The sequence below is a fragment of the Bombina bombina genome, chromosome 1 (genome assembly GCF_027579735.1).
Source record: "Bombina bombina isolate aBomBom1 chromosome 1, aBomBom1.pri, whole genome shotgun sequence".
In the NCBI taxonomy this organism is placed as follows: Eukaryota; Metazoa; Chordata; class Amphibia; order Anura; family Bombinatoridae; genus Bombina; species Bombina bombina.
This window is the reverse complement of record NC_069499.1, coordinates 245283395-245301404: the sequence shown is the minus strand read 5'-3', so window position 1 is coordinate 245301404 and position 18010 is coordinate 245283395. Positions and strand designations below refer to the sequence as shown.

Below are 18010 nucleotides of genomic sequence, written 5' to 3'. Positions count from 1 at the left end.
TCCCGGCGTCTCCCAGATTTGTATCAATTGACAAATGTCCCAGAGTTTATTCACAGTGCCAAAAATTATTATTCTGGGCCAGTGTGTGGTAATTCGAATTAAGTGCCCTTTGGCACAGCCACTGTTATGATCCACAAGTATTACAATTATCAGTCATCAGTTTGTAACATTCTTCTCATACATATTCATTTATATACTGGGTTTTATAGCTTTAGTTAAATTTGGCACAACCCACTTTCAATAAATGTTTTCTATGATTTCGTTTCAGTTAAATAACCGTGTTACAATATCAATTAATTTCGAAAGCTCTGAAAGCTGTGTTTGAAGTTAAAGCTCGGTCTGGCACAACCCAGATTATATGTATAGAGTTAACAGTCCATTAATTTGTAATATGAATCTCCGTTGAAACACCCATTCATTTTCAAACTTCAATTTAACAATTAAAGTAAGTATAATCTGGTACAACCCAGGTTATATACGTAATGAATATCTGTCAGTTTTTGTTTAATTATCTTTGATAAAGCCCAATCGGGCGAAACGCGTCAGGGGAGAGTGTTGAACTCGTTCACGCTCTATTTTCTATGTATTTTAAACTAGCCCAGTACCGCTAAATCATGTGGAGCACAGGGTTACCGCAATTATAGAGCTAAAACATTGATATTTGACCTATCTGGTCAGGGTACCTAATAGGGACTGTTACATGGTGTTTATAGAAAAACCTTTCTTACTATATATGCAATAACGAGTTATAACCATATAGCCTGGGTTGTGCCAGACTTTATTTCATTAATAGTTAACTAAGTCTCTTAATAATTATACGCCACATCGTGGATATTGCTATAGTAACTGGGTTGTGCCAGTTTTAACTTAAACTACCTAACTGGTGTGTGACTGTGCGTGTATTGTAAGATCTCACAAACGTATGAGTGTGATTGATACTGCCCGATAGTGACAGCATTAGCTGTACCACACAGCGCTTAAACTGAAACATATATATCAACCTGCAACATTGTTGCGAATTAAACAAAAACTGACAGATATTCATTACGTATATAACCTGGGTTGTACCAGATTATACTTACTTTAATTGTCAAATTGAAGTTTGAAAATGAATGGGTGTTTCAACGGAGATTCATATTACAAATTAATGGACTGTTAACTCTATACATATAATCTGGGTTGTGCCAGACCAAGCTTTAACTTCAAACACAGCTTTCAGAGCTTTCGAAATTAATTGATATTGTAACACGGTTATTTAACTGAAACGAAATCATAGAAAACATTTATTGAAAGTGGGTTGTGCCAAATTTAACTAAAGCTATAAAACCCAGTATATAAATGAATATGTATGAGAAGAATGTTACAAACTGATGACTGATAATTGTAATACTTGTGGATCATAACAGTGGCTGTGCCAAAGGGCACTTAATTCGAATTACCACACACTGGCTCAGAATAATAATTTTTGGCACTGTGAATAAACTCTGGGACATTTGTCAATTGATACAAATCTGGGAGACGCCGGGATAGCAGATTTAGTTTTCTATGAAACATACGCCTAAAATTTATAAAGGTGGATTAACATAAGCCATAGTAACTTTTGCAGCAATTACTATATGGACTAATCAGGGTCTAACTATTTAATAACTCTAAGTGAACAAAAGTGGCCAGATCGGAGGTCTGGGCTACACAGAACTAGGCTTATTGTGATTATAACTGTATTCCAATTTTTAGGAATATATACCTAATGAAATTTTGAAAACTACAGTAGCACCAAGCACGCACACATTACTATTTATACAAATATACAGGTTATAACTGATCAAACCCTCGTTTTTGTGAATATTTAATTCACCAGTACCCCTATTCGTGGATAATCATTATTAATATACAATAATCATTACTCTGCTATCACCCATTATATTGAATGATGATAGCATAAGTTTATATAGCTGAGAGTACACAACCTTGATCAGAATTTATACATGAGCTCTACTATTCAGATGAACACTCTGATGGTAACCATTACCGAGTTGATTTATTGAATTATTTAGATCACTATTACTAGTGAATTTATTCAGGCCGAATTATCATAAATTGTGATCTAATGTGAAACTCATTATACTGATTCGAGCACTGGAGCAAATTTTAATCGTGTATGTATTAACCAAACAACTTTGGTTTTTTAATTTTAATACCAATAAAAGTTATATTTTAATATCCTGTTAAGGAATCCCAACCTTTAGTTCAGACCTAGAGTGCTGTAAGTGCATACTTTGGGTAGTCTGGTATCCTTTATACCATTCTTCCTTTGTGTTCATATTTATATTTGTGCACAAGCACCATTTCCTCTAACATACAGTAGAATTAATCTAACTCTTACCTCTGAATTTGACTTATTATAAGAGGAAAAGTCTAAGTAGTGCCACTGTTCATCCTTGTGTGTTTAAAATGGGTATAAGAAAACCCTGCAACTAGCAAGCTTCTAATACATTTTAATGTTTACCTAATCTGTATGTAGAAAATAACACTGTCACAGAAATATCACAACTTGGATGGTTTAACTATAACAGATGGTTTTCTTCTGGATGATAATACTATTGGAAAGGAAGCCAAATATACATCAGCTGAATTATAACTTTTGTCCCAATGAATTACAACAGTTTGGAATAGTTTGCTTACATTTTTATGAATGGCAGATGATGACACATTATAAGAGAGAGGCAGAAGTACTAAAGTGCTGCCCTTTTTGGCAGTTACTGAATACATCCTACTAGTTTAACACACAGGTATAATACGTTTGTGTGTATTGCCACACCTGACAGACATATTACTTATTTGTGTAAGCTGTCTAATATGTACTAGGCTGTCCTTATAGCATTCTCATCTCCCAAGGAATCTCTGTGTTTACATTGAATGTTGACCTTGGCTGTTGAATGTGACATCTGCTTGATAATTTAGTGTTTCGGTTGCTATATCTTGCCTTGAGCCGTACCTGTTTCATGCTTGCATTGCATTACCGTAAACCTTCTCTTGCTATTGCTGTAAATACCTCAGGCACTCTAATCAGCCCAAGCTAAAATTGTAGCCTGGAGTGCTTTATATGTTGTAGGAGATGAACAAACTTGACTTAAACTGAAATGCATCCCCAACATAAGTACCAAAGCAATATGAAATCCTTATATATTATACCTGATAGATTATTTAATTCTAAGCTTGAAATATTTTTTTCAATTCTCACAAAAAGTGTGCTGTTCCAACTGGTAGTGATAAGGTTAATCATTGCATAGGCTTTTTCTCCCAGAGGTGTAAAGTTATGTATCTGTCTTTCCCTCTCAAAGGCAGGTTGCAGCTTGTACCCAGCTCAGTGCACCAGGAATTTGTCTTTGCAAAAGCTCAGAATTCAGTGTCTTAGGAGACCTTGCCCTCCCAGGTAAGAATTTGTCCACAATCAATTGTATAAGATCTGGGTACTATCAAAGGGGACTCAGTTTAGCTGGTAGTCTTAATAGGAAGACCATAGAGGTAGCCTTTCCTTAGCTGGGATTCACAGTTTTATATGGATTTGTACAGAAAGTAGTGTCCGTAAACTCATTCCCTCAAGAAGTGATACAATCTGACTGTGTGTGTGTGTATGTGTATATGTATGTGTGTGTATGTGTATAAAAGAAAACTTGCACTCACTGGATTTTTGAAAATCAAATTTACTGTGACAGTGTAACGTTTCGAGGATAATATATCCCCTTCCTGAGACACAAGTGATACAAACTAAAATACATTTATAGCCAAACACAAAATAAGCCCCACGGTTGTCAAGGTAACCACTAAGTCACAATAATAAACAAAGTGCTATTTAAATTAACTGTCTGAATATATGTTTACTAGTACTAAAGCCCGTGTACACGGGCCATTTTTTTCAGAACAGCGGTCCCACCCCTTGCTCTCTCCCCCCTTTCTTTTGCTCTCTCTTCCCCCCTCTCTTTTGCTTTATTTCCCCCCTCTCTTTTGCTTTCTCTCCCCCCTCTCCTTTGTTCTCTCTCTCCCCTCTTTTGCTCTCTCTCTCCCCTCTTTTGCTATCTCTCTTTTCCCTCTTTGACTCTCTCCATCCTTTCTTTTGCTCTCTCTCCCCCCTCTTTGGCTCTCCCCCCCCTCTTTGGCTCTCTCTCCTCTTTGGCTCTCTCTCCTCTTTGGCTCTCTCTCCTCTTTAGCTCTCTCTCTCCCCTCTTTGGCTCCCCCCCCTTTGGCTCTCTCTCCCCCCTCTTTGGCTCTCTCTCCCCCCTCTTTGGCTCTCTCTCCCCCCTCTTTGGCTCTCTCTCCTCTTTGGCTCTCTCTCTCCCCCCTCTTTGGCTCTCCCCCCCCCCTCTTTGGCTCTCTCCCCTCTTTTGCTCTCTCTCCTCTTTGGCTCTCTCTCTCCCCTCTTTGGCTCCCCCCCCTTTGGCTCTCTCTCCCCCCTCTTTGGCTCTCTCTCCCCCCTCTTTGGCTCTCTCTCCCCCCTCTTTGGCTCTCTCTCCCCCCTCTTTGGCTCTCTCTCCTCTTTGGCTCTCTCTCCTCTTTGGCTCTCTCTCCTCTTTGGCTCTCTCTCCTCTTTAGCTCTCTCTCTCCCCTCTTTGGCTCCCCCCCCTTTGGCTCTCTCTCCCCCCTCTTTGGCTCTCTCTCCCCCCTCTTTGGCTCTCTCTCCCCCCTCTTTGGCTCTCTCTCCTCTTTGGCTCTCTCTCTCCCCCCTCTTTGGCTCTCCCCCCCCCCTCTTTGGCTCTCTCCCCTCTTTTGCTCTCTCTCCTCTTTGGCTCTCTCTCTCCCCTCTTTGGCTCCCCCCCTTTGGCTCTCTCTCCCCCCTCTTTGGCTCTCTCTCCCCCCTCTTTGGCTCTCTCTCCCCCCTCTTTGGCTCTCTCTCCCCCCCTCTTTGGCTCTCTCTCCTCTTTGGCTCTCCCCCCCCCTCTTTTGCTCTCCCCCCCCCCTCTTTTGCTCTCTCCCCCCTCTTTGGCTCTCTCCCCCCCTCTTTGGCTCTGCCCCCCCCCCTCTTTGGCTCTCTCTCCCCCCCTCTTTGGCTCTCTTTCCTCTTTGGCTCTCTCTCTCCCCCCCCCCCCCTGCTCCCTCTCTGGCTCTGTCTTCGCGGGACCCCGTCCGGCCACGCCCCATCGCGGCAACACCCGCCCGGCCACGCCCCTCGCGACGCCCGGTCACGCCCCTCGCAACGCTCCCGTCGGCCACAAACAGCTGTGAGGTCTGGGGAGAGCGTTGCCGCTTCTCACGCAGCAGACCTCACAGCTGTTGAGTAGCTCGCGCTCCCTATCTCACAGCTGCTTGTATGCTGTGTACCTCGCGCTCCCAATCTGTCAGCTGTCAGCTATGCCGAGGTGCGCGAGAATAGAATCTAAGGCCAAGTGTTTGTCTGTACTGTGCATGACGGCTTCAGACAAACACTTGTCTTTTATAATATAGGATTATAGTGAAAGTGACTTATAATAGCAGTGACTTATAGACTTATAATAAAAAGGAGAACCGAAAAAGTGTGTGTGTGTGTGTGTATATATATATATATATATATATATATATATATATATATATATATATATATATATATATATATATATATATATACACACACACAGGTGGCCCTTGTTTTACAATGGTTCAATTTACACCGTTTCGGAATAACAACCTTTTTTTTCCAGTCATGTGACTTCTATTGAAAAGCATTGAGAAGCAGTGCATTTATTAAAATAGCCAAGCAAGCTGAAATTAATCAGTTTAACCAGACCTGAGCTATCGAGCAGATTTCAAAGGAACAAGATCTTCCTGTCTATAAATCAGTCCAGATTAGAATGCATAGAAAGAACTGTTTGCAGAAAAATGCAAGTGAAGTCTGCGTTGTGTGATTATTTTATTAGGTTTATAATGCTGTTTAGCAAATGTTTTTGGTCATTTAAATTAGTTTAATTATATATTCTGTGTTGTGTGATTATTTTATTAGGTTTATAATGCTGTTTAGCATTTAAAGTCTTCATTTCAAAGCTTTAAAAATAATGTATTAGGTGTTACTTATGACAATTTTGAGAGGGGCCTGGAACCTATCACCCTCACTTCCCATTGACTTACATTATAAACTGGGTTTCAATTTATAACGGTTTCGATTTACAACCATTCCTTCTGGAACCTAACCCCGGCGTAAACTGAGGGCTACCTGTATATATATGTGTGTATGTGTATATATATATATATATATATATATATATATATACACACATACACACATGCCACACCACCTTTTGTAATTTACTTGATTAAATGTCCATGTAGGATTATTTATATAGGTGAAACCTATTGATCAACATTAATTGAATATTAAGACATGAAGTATCTGCTCCTGTAGCACATATTATTTTTTATTTTATTTTTTTAACTCTGGGTCATACAATCTCATTTTAAAATATAAATCATGTCCCGGTATAAAGACATAGGGGTAATAGGGAGTTAGTCCTAAAGAAAAGGGATGCTTTTGGATTTATAGAATCTTTTTATCCTAATGGCATGAATAGAGGTTTGTAATGGACCCTTTTAACACAAATAATCATATCCCTGAATTCTGTTTTTTTTTCAGCCAGATATGTATCTAATCTATTTTTAAATTGATCTATGGTATTGGCATTCACTACCTCCTTAGGAAAGGAGTTCTACAGTTTGATTGCTTTTACAGTGAAAAAAAAAGTTTATGTTGCTGGAGATTAATCCTCTAGTCCTTTTCTTTTCACAAATATATGCATTGGAATCACACTTCCAGTAACTCTGTAGATGGGCATTGAAAATATATCTTTTTCTAGAGTAAACAGGCCCAGTTTGTCTACCTCTCCATTCCCCAGACATTATTTGTCTAAGTAGCCGCTGCTTGCATTGCACACTTATTTTTGTATGTCTAGATATTGTTTTATGGGTGTTTTTGTTTTAAAAAGATAAACAATCCCTTTATTTACCATTCCCCAGTTTTCCATAACCAACACTGTTATAGAAATATACTTTTTACCTCTGTAATGACCTAGTATCTAAGCTTCTGCTGATTGCCTCCCTACCTCAGATCTTTTGACAGACTTGCATTTCAGGCAATTAGTGCTGACTCTTAAACAACTTCACATGTGTGAGCACAGTGTTACCTCTATGAAACACATGAACTAACGCCCTCTAGCTGTGAAAAACTGTCAAATGCATTCAGATGAATGGCCTTCAAGGGCTTAGCAATTAGCATACGAGCCTACCTAGGTTTAGCTTTCAACTAGGAATACCTAGAGAACAAAGCAAATTTGATGATAAAAGTAAATTAGAAAGTGGTTTAAAATTACATGCCCTAACTGAATCATGAAAGTTTAATTTGGACTTTACTATCCCTTTTTAAATTATAGGTATCCTGCATAGTTTTACTTTAAAAATGTAGAATCTTACACTTACCAGTATTAAATTTCATTTGACATTTACCAGCACATTCTTCCAATTTTTGTAAATCCTTTTGCAGAGCAATTTAATCTTGCTCTGACCTAATCCCCTTATACAGTTTGTATCCTCTGCATCAGATGTTGCTATTTAATCCTTCCTCCAAGTCATTTATAAAAAGTATTAAAAAGAACAGGGCCCAGTACTGATCCTTTAGGGGCCTCACTAAATACTTTTGTCCAATCTGAGTATGATCCATTAACTACAAGTCATTGTGCCCTCTCTTTTATCCAGTTATTTATCCATGAGCTAACCTCAGCTATTCCCAGTCCCTTCATGTTGTACAAGAGTGTACCCTGTGGCACTGTATCAAAAGGTTTTGTAAAATCCAAGTATATCACATCAACCAGCTCACCATTATCTATGTTCTTATTAATTGCTTACTTTTAAAAAATTCAAAGTCTTGGTTGAATCTGTGTAACATATGTGAAGAGCCTATGTTATGATCCCTAATTGTCCTTTGACATCTGTTTGATATTTGATAGCACTAAAGCTACTATAGTTTTATTTCTAGTTGACTCCTTTCTAAATTATTATATGAAGTTACCTTATCTCCCTTACCTGTATTGCTAGTGTAACTGCCCCATTATATTTTGGGGTAACTAAAATCCCCTATTATTATAACACTTGCATTTATTTGTATTAGCAGTTGAGTCTCCTTCATGTCACTAATGTTGCATGTTCCTAGTATTTTTGTATCACTTGTATTATTGTAAATATCTTCCCTTTATGCACTTGTGTATATTTATGATTTGTTACCTGATGTAGTTACATTTTAATTTATACCACTAGACATTGATATGAGGTGAAGAAGGGGTAACATTTTTAGTTAAGGGCAGCATCTGTGTGGCTATTTAAAGGGACATAAAACCCGAACATTTTCAATCAATGTTCAAATAGAACATAGTTTGTAACTTTGTTTTCATGTTATCCTTTGTTGAAAAGCAGGAAGGCAAGTTCAGGCGCATGCACATGTCTGAAGCACTATATGGCAGCAGTTTTGAAACAATGTTATACATTAGCTGGAGCACTGGATGACGGCACTATTTCCTGTCATGTAGTGCTCCAGACGTGCAGGTTACCTATCTAGATATCTCTTCAACAAAGAATAACATAAACACGATGCAAAGTTGATGATAGAAGTTAATTGGAAACTTTATTTTTTTAATTGTATTCTGTATCTGAATCCTAAGACTTTTTGGGTTACATGTCCCTGTAAACATGCAGTGAATATTTAGGGAGCCTTTGTAGTGATTCCTGCAGTGGGCACAGGTGCTGTTTTGTATTTGTATAGATAGTGTATATTCTTCATATCCCAGACTAATCAGACAATGCAGCACATGAGTAAGTGTTGATCTTTTTCATGGAATTCCTGATGCTACAGTGATATCATTTCAGTGTGTGTTCCATATTGGTTAGATCATTTGGGGCCCATAATGGTGGTCCATAGAGTAATTGAAAACAACGGTTTGAAGAAAATTCATTCTAAACTGTTTATTCTGTATCCCTACGTATGAATAGTCTATTGTCTCTGCTAGAGATCTTCAGGGCAGGGTTTTTATACTATTTCCACTTCCCAAAACTCTTTAAAAGGACAGTTAAGTCAAAATTAAACTTTTGGATAGAAGTAAATTGGGATGTTGTTTAAAATGACATTCCTTATTATGTAATCTCTTTTGTTTGTTACAAAATGTCCCTAGGTAGACTCAGGAACAGCAATGCACTACTGGGAGTTAGTGCACATCGGGTGAGCAAATGACAAGAGGGCCCCAACAGTAGCTAGCTCCTAGAAGTGCATTATTGCTCCTGAGTCTGGTGGTGGTCTGGCATCACCATGCCCATTTATTATGGAAATTATACACATTTTGTAGGAAGGGGTCTCAATCAGCTGGTACAAGTTAATTAAAAAAGGCCTAGAGACCCACAAAACCCCTAGATTTAAAGCCCCCTTTTAAAAACATGCCCCTATATTGTGTTTAATAGCCAGTTAATCACTGTGGTCATAGTTATCGCCTGATGGAAATAATTGTGCATTCATTTGAGTAGATGCTCATGGGAGTCCCTATGTGCAGAGCAAAGTTTTATATACCCAAAATGGCCTTTTATATATGGGAATGAAACCTTCTTTTCACAATCGAGTTTAGAAAAACTAAATAATTAAATTAAAGGGACAGTCTACACCAGGATTTTTATAGTTTTAAACGACAAATCATCCCTTTTATTACCCATTCCCTAGTTTTGCATAACCAACACAGTTTTATAAATACACTTTTTACCTCTGTTATTATCTTGTATCTAAGCCTCTGCAATTTGCCCCTTTTTTTCAGTTCTTTTGACAGAGTTGCATTATAGCCAATCAGTGCTGGCTCCCTGGAAATTCACGTGCGTGAGAACAGTGTTATCTATATGACACACATGAACAAACACCCTCTAGTGGTGAAAAACTGTCAAAATGCCCTGAAAGAAGAGGTGGCCTTCAAGGGCTTAGAAATTAGCATAGGAACCTCCTAGGTTTTTTTTCAACTAAGAATACCAAGAGAACGCAAAATTGGTGATAAAAGTAAATTGGAAAATTGTTTAACATTACATGCCCCTATCTAAATCAGGAAAGTTTATTTTGGACTAGACTGTCCCTTTAATGAAAAAAATTAATCACATTTAAAAATCAAAATTTTCATTTTTTCAACACTTTTTGTTGTACATTTCTAACATGCTGTGTGGGTTTATCCTTAAAACATTACCTACACCTTAAACAGCTCAGCACAGGGGGTGAAAATGACTTGGCGGTTAATGGGTTAATATTGTATGCTCTCTGAATTGATGAAAGAAAAAAATGTGTTTCATGTCCCTTTAAATGAGAAGAAGACTTCTTCAGTAACATCAAAAAACTGTTAGTCTACTATTATTTTTATTAAAGGGACAGTCAACACCAGAATTGTTGTTGTTTGAAAAGAAAGATAATTTCTTTATTACCCATTCCCAGTTTTGCATACCCAACACTGTTATAGAAATACACTTTTTACCTCTGCAGAGGCTTAGATACAAGGTAAACACAGACTGCCCCCTTATTTCAGTTCTTTTGACAGACTTGCATTTTATCCAATCAGTGCTCATTCCAAGGTAACTTCATGTGCATGAACTCAATGTTTTCTATATGAAACACATGAACTTATGCCTATATTTAAAATAGAAATGCACCCATGCACATTTCAGTTTTGACCTTTCTATCCCTTTAAATGGGGCAATCATGTTTTGAAGGTCACAATTAATTCTTTCATTAAAACCTGTAGTATCATACAGGCAGTTCGGTTCAATTAATAACTTTGTAGCTGAGGTGGAGGGTACAATTCAAAGAGCTTTAAACAGTAGTTGTTTGCAAACACAAGGCCAGAATGAGTACACAAGGACAAAAAAACAACAACATTGTTTTGCTTTAAAGGGACACATTAAACCCCAAAAAAATCTTTAATGATTGAGATACAGCATCCCATTTTAAACTACTTTCTAATTTACTGCAATTATCTTTTTTTTTTCTTTTCTTCTTTGTCTTGATATTTTTTTGTTGAAAATCAGGGACATATGCTTGGGAGCAGGTGTTCTATCAAATGTTTCTACCACGGCTAATGCGCATGCGCAATTGATGTCATCGCATTCCACAGATGATTTATTTGTTTAATTATATGTTTTTGCACTTTATGTGCAAACGGTTATCAGCAGAGCGTTTCCTGTATCACATTTAGCTACCCAAGTACTGCGCATGTGCTAGTGGGAAAAATCTGACAGAACGCAAACACTGTCTGTCAGATTTTCATTCCTGTTGAGTCCGCATGCGATAATTGCATCACCGCTTCACTGACATGGGCGTACATATTTGCATAACCCCTTCCCTGCTAAGTGCGCATGAACAAATGCATTTCAGCGCATTCCACAGATCATGTGTCGAACGCAATGACATCATTTGCACACCTGCATTAGCCGTGGTAGAAAATTTTGATAGAATACCGTCTCTTAAGCATACGTCCCTGATTTTCAACAAAAAATTCCAAGAGAGAGAAGAAAAATTGATAATAGAATGCAATTACTTCTTTTGCGCATTAGCTGCGGTAGGAAAATTTAATAGGCAGCAAAATTTGATAGAACACCCAGCCATTTCTGGAGCACTTTATGGCAGCAGTTTTGGAAGAATTGTTATCCATTTGAAATTGCTAGAGCAATAGATGGCAACACTATTTCCGGCCAGTAGTGCTCTAGAAGCCTACCTAGGTATCTCTTCAACACAGAATATCATGGGAACAAAGCATATTTAATAAAACAAGTACATTTGATTATTTTATTTTTTTAAAGGTATGCTCTGTCTGAATCCCAAAAAATACATTTTTTGGGTTTCATATCCCATTAACCCCTTAACGACCGAGGACGTGCAGGGTACGTCCTCCAAAAAAATACCCTTAACGACCGAGGACGTACCCGGCACATCCTCAGTCTCTGAAAGTGGTGGAAGCAATCCTGATCACTTCCAGCTGCTGTCTGGTTATTGCAGTGATGCCTCGATATCGAGGCATCCTGCAATAACATTTTTTAGCAGTCCGAATCAGAGAGAGCCACTCTGTGGCCCTCTCTGCATCTGCCATCGATGGCCACAATCGTTGGTTGGTGGAAGCGGGTGGGCGGCCATCAATGTCTTCTTTGATGCAGAGGTGGGCGGGGTAGCACGGAGAGGCGGGGCGTGCATGGGTAGGAAACGGATGGGAACCGCTACACTGCAGAAAAATATTGAAGAGAAAGTGGCAGAGGGGGTTATAAAAAATATAATAAAAATGATCTAAGGGATCTGGGAGGGGTTGGTCTTGGGGGGGGGCAAGCTACACTAAAGAAAAAATATATAATTTTTTATTTTTTATTGCAAACTGGGTACTGGGAGACAGCTACCCGTACCCAAGTTGGCTACCAATAGGTTAGAGGGGGAGGGTTAGAGAGCTGTTTGTGGGGGGGGATCAGGGAGGTTGCGGGCTAAGGGGGGGTCCTGCAGAGCAGCATATGTAAATATGCTTTTTTTCCCTTTTTAAAAAAAAAAAAAAATCAGCGATAGCTTTTATTTTAGTACTGGCAGACTTTCTGCCAGTACTTAATATGGCGGGACAATTCTGGGGTGGGGGAGGGAAGAGAGCTGTTTGGGAGGGATCAGGGGGTGTAATGTGTCAGGTAGGAGGCTGATCTCTACACTAAAGCTAAAATTAACCCTGCAAGCTCCCTACAAGCTACCTAATTAACACCTTCAATGCTAGCCATAATACACGTGTGATGTGCAGCGGCATTTAGCAGCCTTCTAATTACCAAAAAGCAACGCCAAAGCCATATATGTCTGCTATTTCTCAACAAAGGGGATCCCAGAGAAGCATTTACAACCATTTGTGCCATAATTGCACAAGCTTTTTGTAAATGATTTCAGTGAGAAACCTAAAGTTTGTGAAAAAGCAAACAATTTTTTTTTATTTGATCGCATTTGGCGGTGAAATGGTGGCATGAAATATACCAAAATGGCCCTAGATCAATACTTGGGGTTGTCTACTACACTAAAGCTAAAATTAACCCTACAAGCTCCCTACATGCTCCCTAATTAACCCCTTCACTGCTGTGCATAATACACGTGTGGTGCGCAGTTGCATTTAGCGGCCTTCTAATTACCAAAAAGCAACACCAAAGCCATATATGTCTATTTATGAACAAAGGGGATCCCAGAGAAGCATTTACAACAACTTATGTCATAATTGCACAAGTTGTTTGTAAATAATTTCATTGAGAAACCTAAAGTTTGTGAAAAAGTGAACAATTTTTTTTTGTTTGATCGCATTTGGCGGTGAAATGGTGGCATGAAATATACCAAAAGGGGCCTTGATCAATACTTTGGGTTGTCTTCTAAAAAAAATATATATACATGTCAAGGGATATTCAGGGATTCCTGAAAGATATCAGTGTCCCAATGTTACTAGCGCTAATTTTGAAAAAAAGTGGTTTGGAAATAACAAAGTGCTACTTGTATTTATTGCCCTATAACTTGCAAAGAACATGTAAACATTGGGTATTTCTAAACTTGGGACAAAATTTGGAAACTATTTAGTATGGGTGTTTTTTGGTGGTTGAAGATGTGTAACAGATTTTGGGGGTCAAAGTTAGAAAAAGTGTGTTTTCGTTACATTTTTTTCTCATATTTTATAAAAAAAAATTATAGTAAATTATAAGATTTGATGAAAATAATGGTATCTTTAGAAAGTCCATTTAATGGCGAGAAAAATGGTATATAATGTGTGTGGGTACAGTAAATGAGTAAGAGGAAAATTACAGCTGAACACAAACACCACAGAAATGTAAAAATAGCCTTGGTCCCAAACGGACAGAAAATGGAAACGTGCTGTGGTCATTAAGGGGTTAAAAGTGAAAGAGCATATGCAGTCTTTTACATGTATAGTTTTAAAAATCTGCCAGTCAATCTTTAAAGGGCCATTAAATACAGTAGATTTGCATAAACAACAGATGCATAATAAGTTTAAAATTAAAATGAGCAGTATTTTTTTCTGTCCCAACAAATTTGAAATATCTTTAATTTCCCTGCCCCTGGATCATGTGACAGCCATCAGCAAATCAGACTTCTGCACACTGTAAACTATTGTGCATGCTCAGTAGGAGCTGGTGACTTAAAAAGTGTGCTTATTAACCCCTTAATGACCGGACCATTTTTCAATTTTCTTACCCTTAATGACAATGGCTATTTTTACATTTCTGCAGTGTTTGCGTTTAGCTGTAATTTTCCTCTTACTCGTTTACTGTACCCACACATATTATATACCGTTTTTCTCGTCATTAAATGGACTTTCTAAAGATACCATTATTTTCATCATATCTTATAATTTACTTTAAAAAAATGATAAAATATTAGGAAAAAATGGAAAAAAACACACTTTTTCTAACTTTGACCCCCAAAATCTGTTACACATCTACAATCACCAAAAAACACCCATGCTAAATAGCTTATAAATTTTGTCCTGAGTTTAGAAATACCCAATGTTTACATGTTCTTTGCTTTTTTTGCAATTTATGGGGCAATAAATACAAGTAGCACTTTGCTATTTCCAAACCACTTTTTTTCAAAATTAGCGCTAGTTACTTTGGAACCCTGATATCTGTCAGGAATACCTGAATATCCCTTGACATGTATATATTTTGTTTTAGAAGACATCCCAAAGTATTGATCTAGGCCCATTTTGGTATATTTCATGCCACCATTTCACCGCCAAATGCGATTAAAAAAAAAAAAGTTAACTTTTTCACAAATTTTGTCACAAACTTTAGGTTTCCCACTGAAATTATTTACAAACAGCTTCTGCAATTATGGCACAAATGGTTGTAAATGCTTCTCTGGGATCCCCTTTTTCAGAAATAACAGACATATGGCTTTGTGGTTGCTTTTTGGTCATTAGAAGGCCGCTTAATGCCGCTGCGCACCACACATGTTTTATGCCCAGGAGTGAAGGGGTTAATTAGGGAGCTTGTAGGGAGCTTGTAGGGTTAATTTTAGCTTTAGTGTAGTGTAGTAGACAACCCCAAGTATTGATCTAGGCCCATTTTGGTATATTTTATGCCACCATTTCACCGCCAAATGCGAGCAAATAAAAAAAAAAAAACTTTATATTTTTCACAATTTTAGGTTTCTCACTGAAATTATTTACAAACAGCTTGTGCTATTATGGCAGAAATTGTTGTAAAAGCTTCTCTGGGATCCCCTTTGTTCAGAAATAGCAGATTTATATGGCTTTGGCGTTGCTTTTTGGTAATTAGAAGGCCGCTAAATGCTGCTGCGCACCACACGTGAATTATGCCCAGCAGTGAAGGGGTTAAATTAGGTAGTTTGTAGGGAGCTTGCAGGGTTAATTTTAGAGATCAGCCTCCCACCTGACACATCCCACCCCCTGATCCCTCCCAAACAGCTCTCTTCCCTCCCCCACCCCACAATTGTTACCGCCATCTTAAGTACTGGCAGAAAGTCTGCCAGTACTAAATAAAAGAGGTTTTTTTTTTTTTTTTAAATAAAAATTATAAAATATTTTAGTTGTGATGGACCCCCTGCCTTAGCACCAACCTCCCTGATCCCCCCCTCCAGCTCTCTAACCCTCTCCCCTACCTAATTACCGCCATCTTGGGTACTGGCAGCTGTCTGCCAGTACCCAGTTTGGCCCCACAAACCAAACTATTTTAATTTTATTTATAACTTTTATTTGTATGTTTAATTATTTCTGTAGTGTAGCAGCCCCCCCCACAATACCCCCACCCCCTCCCCCTCCCAGATCCTTTTAAATGTAAAAAAAAAACCCTTTTTTCCCCCTTCCTTTTTCATTGGTGTCAGTGTGGCTAATGCGCGCATGTGCACGTGCACGCACACACCCGTGCACGTGCACGCGCGCGCACACGCTCCCTCCTCCCACCGGACAAAGGCACCATCACTGTGATCACTTCCAGCACTCTGTTAGACAACTGACGTACCAGGTACGTCCATTGTCATTAACTGCTTGTTAATGCATGACGTACCTGGTACGTCAGTTGTCATTAAGGGGTTAAAAGACCCTGAAAAATGTGATCATGGTAGTAAACGGGAATGTTTTTAAAACTGCTTGCTCTGAATCATGAAATAAGTTCTGACTTTAGTGTTATGTTTGTTGACGGCTTTTGCTTACCTTTGGAAATGTATGGTTTTTCTGGACCTCTCCAAGTCCCTCCATCATATCTGTAGCATGTTACTAAATAAGTTTGCATTACCAGTTTGTTAAAAAGGGCCACTCTTAGCCATTTTATTTGTGTACATAAAACCCAACATTTTTCTTTCAGGATTGAGATATAACATACAATTTGAAACATCTTTCCAATTTACTTCTATTATCAAATTTTCTTTGTTTTCTTGGTATCCTTTTTTTGAAAAGCAGGGATGTAAGCTCAGGAATGTGCACATGCACGAGAGGGCAGCACTAATTCCTGTCATGTGCATGCTACCTATCTAGGTATTTCTTCAACAAAGGATAACACAAGAACAAAGCACATTTGATAATAGATGTAAATTGGAAAGTTCTTTAAAAATTGTATTTTATATATGAATCATGAAAGAAAAATTCTGGGTTTAATGTCCCTTTAAAACTGTTTTTATTTCCCTCTTAAGAATAGTGATATTTAAATCACCCTGCAACATTCTACTCATCGATGTGCATAGATCACAGCACAATGTCATCTACATCTGTGTTGAATTTAACTCCCTGGACTGCTCTTCATTTGCAAAACCTTACAACAACAGAAAATGACAATAATCTACTAGGACACTGCACTAGGCTAAAGCTAATCTTTGTCATAGTTTTCCTTGCAAATGTCCTTTCTGGAGATATTGGAAAGTCAATAATAAACTTGCATAAATCTGCTAGAGCATGCAATTTTAAGACCCTTTTAAATTCACTTCAATTTTCAAATGTACTTTGTTCTTTTGGTAGCCGTTGTTGAAAATTGAATAAGTATATTATAATACACTATTGGGTACAAGCTGGTGAAGGAGCAGTAATGCTCTAAGAGAATGAAGCAAATTTGAGAATAGAAGTAAATTGGAAAGGTGTTTTAAAATGTTATGCTCTATCTCACTGATTTTTCAAACTTGTCCTCAGGCCTCCCCAACAGGCCAGATTGTCAGGATTATCTTGGATGAGAGCAGGTAAAATAACCATGGTTACTAATCAGCTGATTATTTCACCTGTGCTCTATCTGAAACATGAAAGAATTTTATTTTTGTTTGTTTTTTTGTTTCATGTCCCTTTAAAATAGATATTTTGCAATGCAGTGGTTATTTCCTGATATTTCATATACATATACCTAGCAAATGACTTTCATATCACTTAAAGGGACATTATAGTGAAAAGATTACATGATGTAGTTTGTAAGATAATGTAAATGTATCACTATTGAACCCGATAAATGTGGGTCATTAGGTCAGAGCAGGATGAACTTTCGTTACAAAGGGACCTGCAAAAATTAGAAGTATGGGCAGGTAAATGGAAAATGAGATTTAATACGGGAAAATGCAAGGTTCTACATTTTGGAAGTAAAAATAAGCAGGCAACATATTATTTAAATGGGACAAGACTTAGCCAAACACAGGAGGAAAGGGATTTGGGGGAAGTAATAGATAACAAGCTAAAGATGGGTGCACAATGCAGGGCAGCAGCTTCAAAGGCTAATAAGAAACTAGCATGTATTAAAGGGACAGTCTAGGCCAAAATAAACTTTCATGATTCAGATAGAGCATGCAATTTTAAACAATTTTCCAATTTACTTTTATCACCAATTTTGCTTTGTTCTCTTGGTATTCTTAGTTGAAAGCTTAACCTAGGAGGTTCATATGCTAATTTCTTAGACCTTGAAGCCCACCTCTTTCAGATTTCATTTTAACAGTTTTTCACCACTAGAGGGTGTTGGTTCACGTATTTCATATAGATAACACTGTGCT

At 38.0% G+C, this 18010-nt stretch overlaps 1 protein-coding gene across 1 annotated transcript in view; it reads left to right on the top strand.

Annotated features, from left to right (window-relative positions):
- Nucleotides 1-3362: 3362 nt before the first annotated feature.
- PAK6 (p21 (RAC1) activated kinase 6) overlaps nucleotides 3363-18010 on the top strand; it is a 140711-nt gene continuing 126063 nt past the window's right edge. The window contains exon 1 of the mRNA XM_053697905.1: nucleotides 3363-3433. The gene's annotated coding sequence lies outside the window, so the exon portion shown is untranslated. The remainder of the gene's footprint in view (nucleotides 3434-18010) is intronic.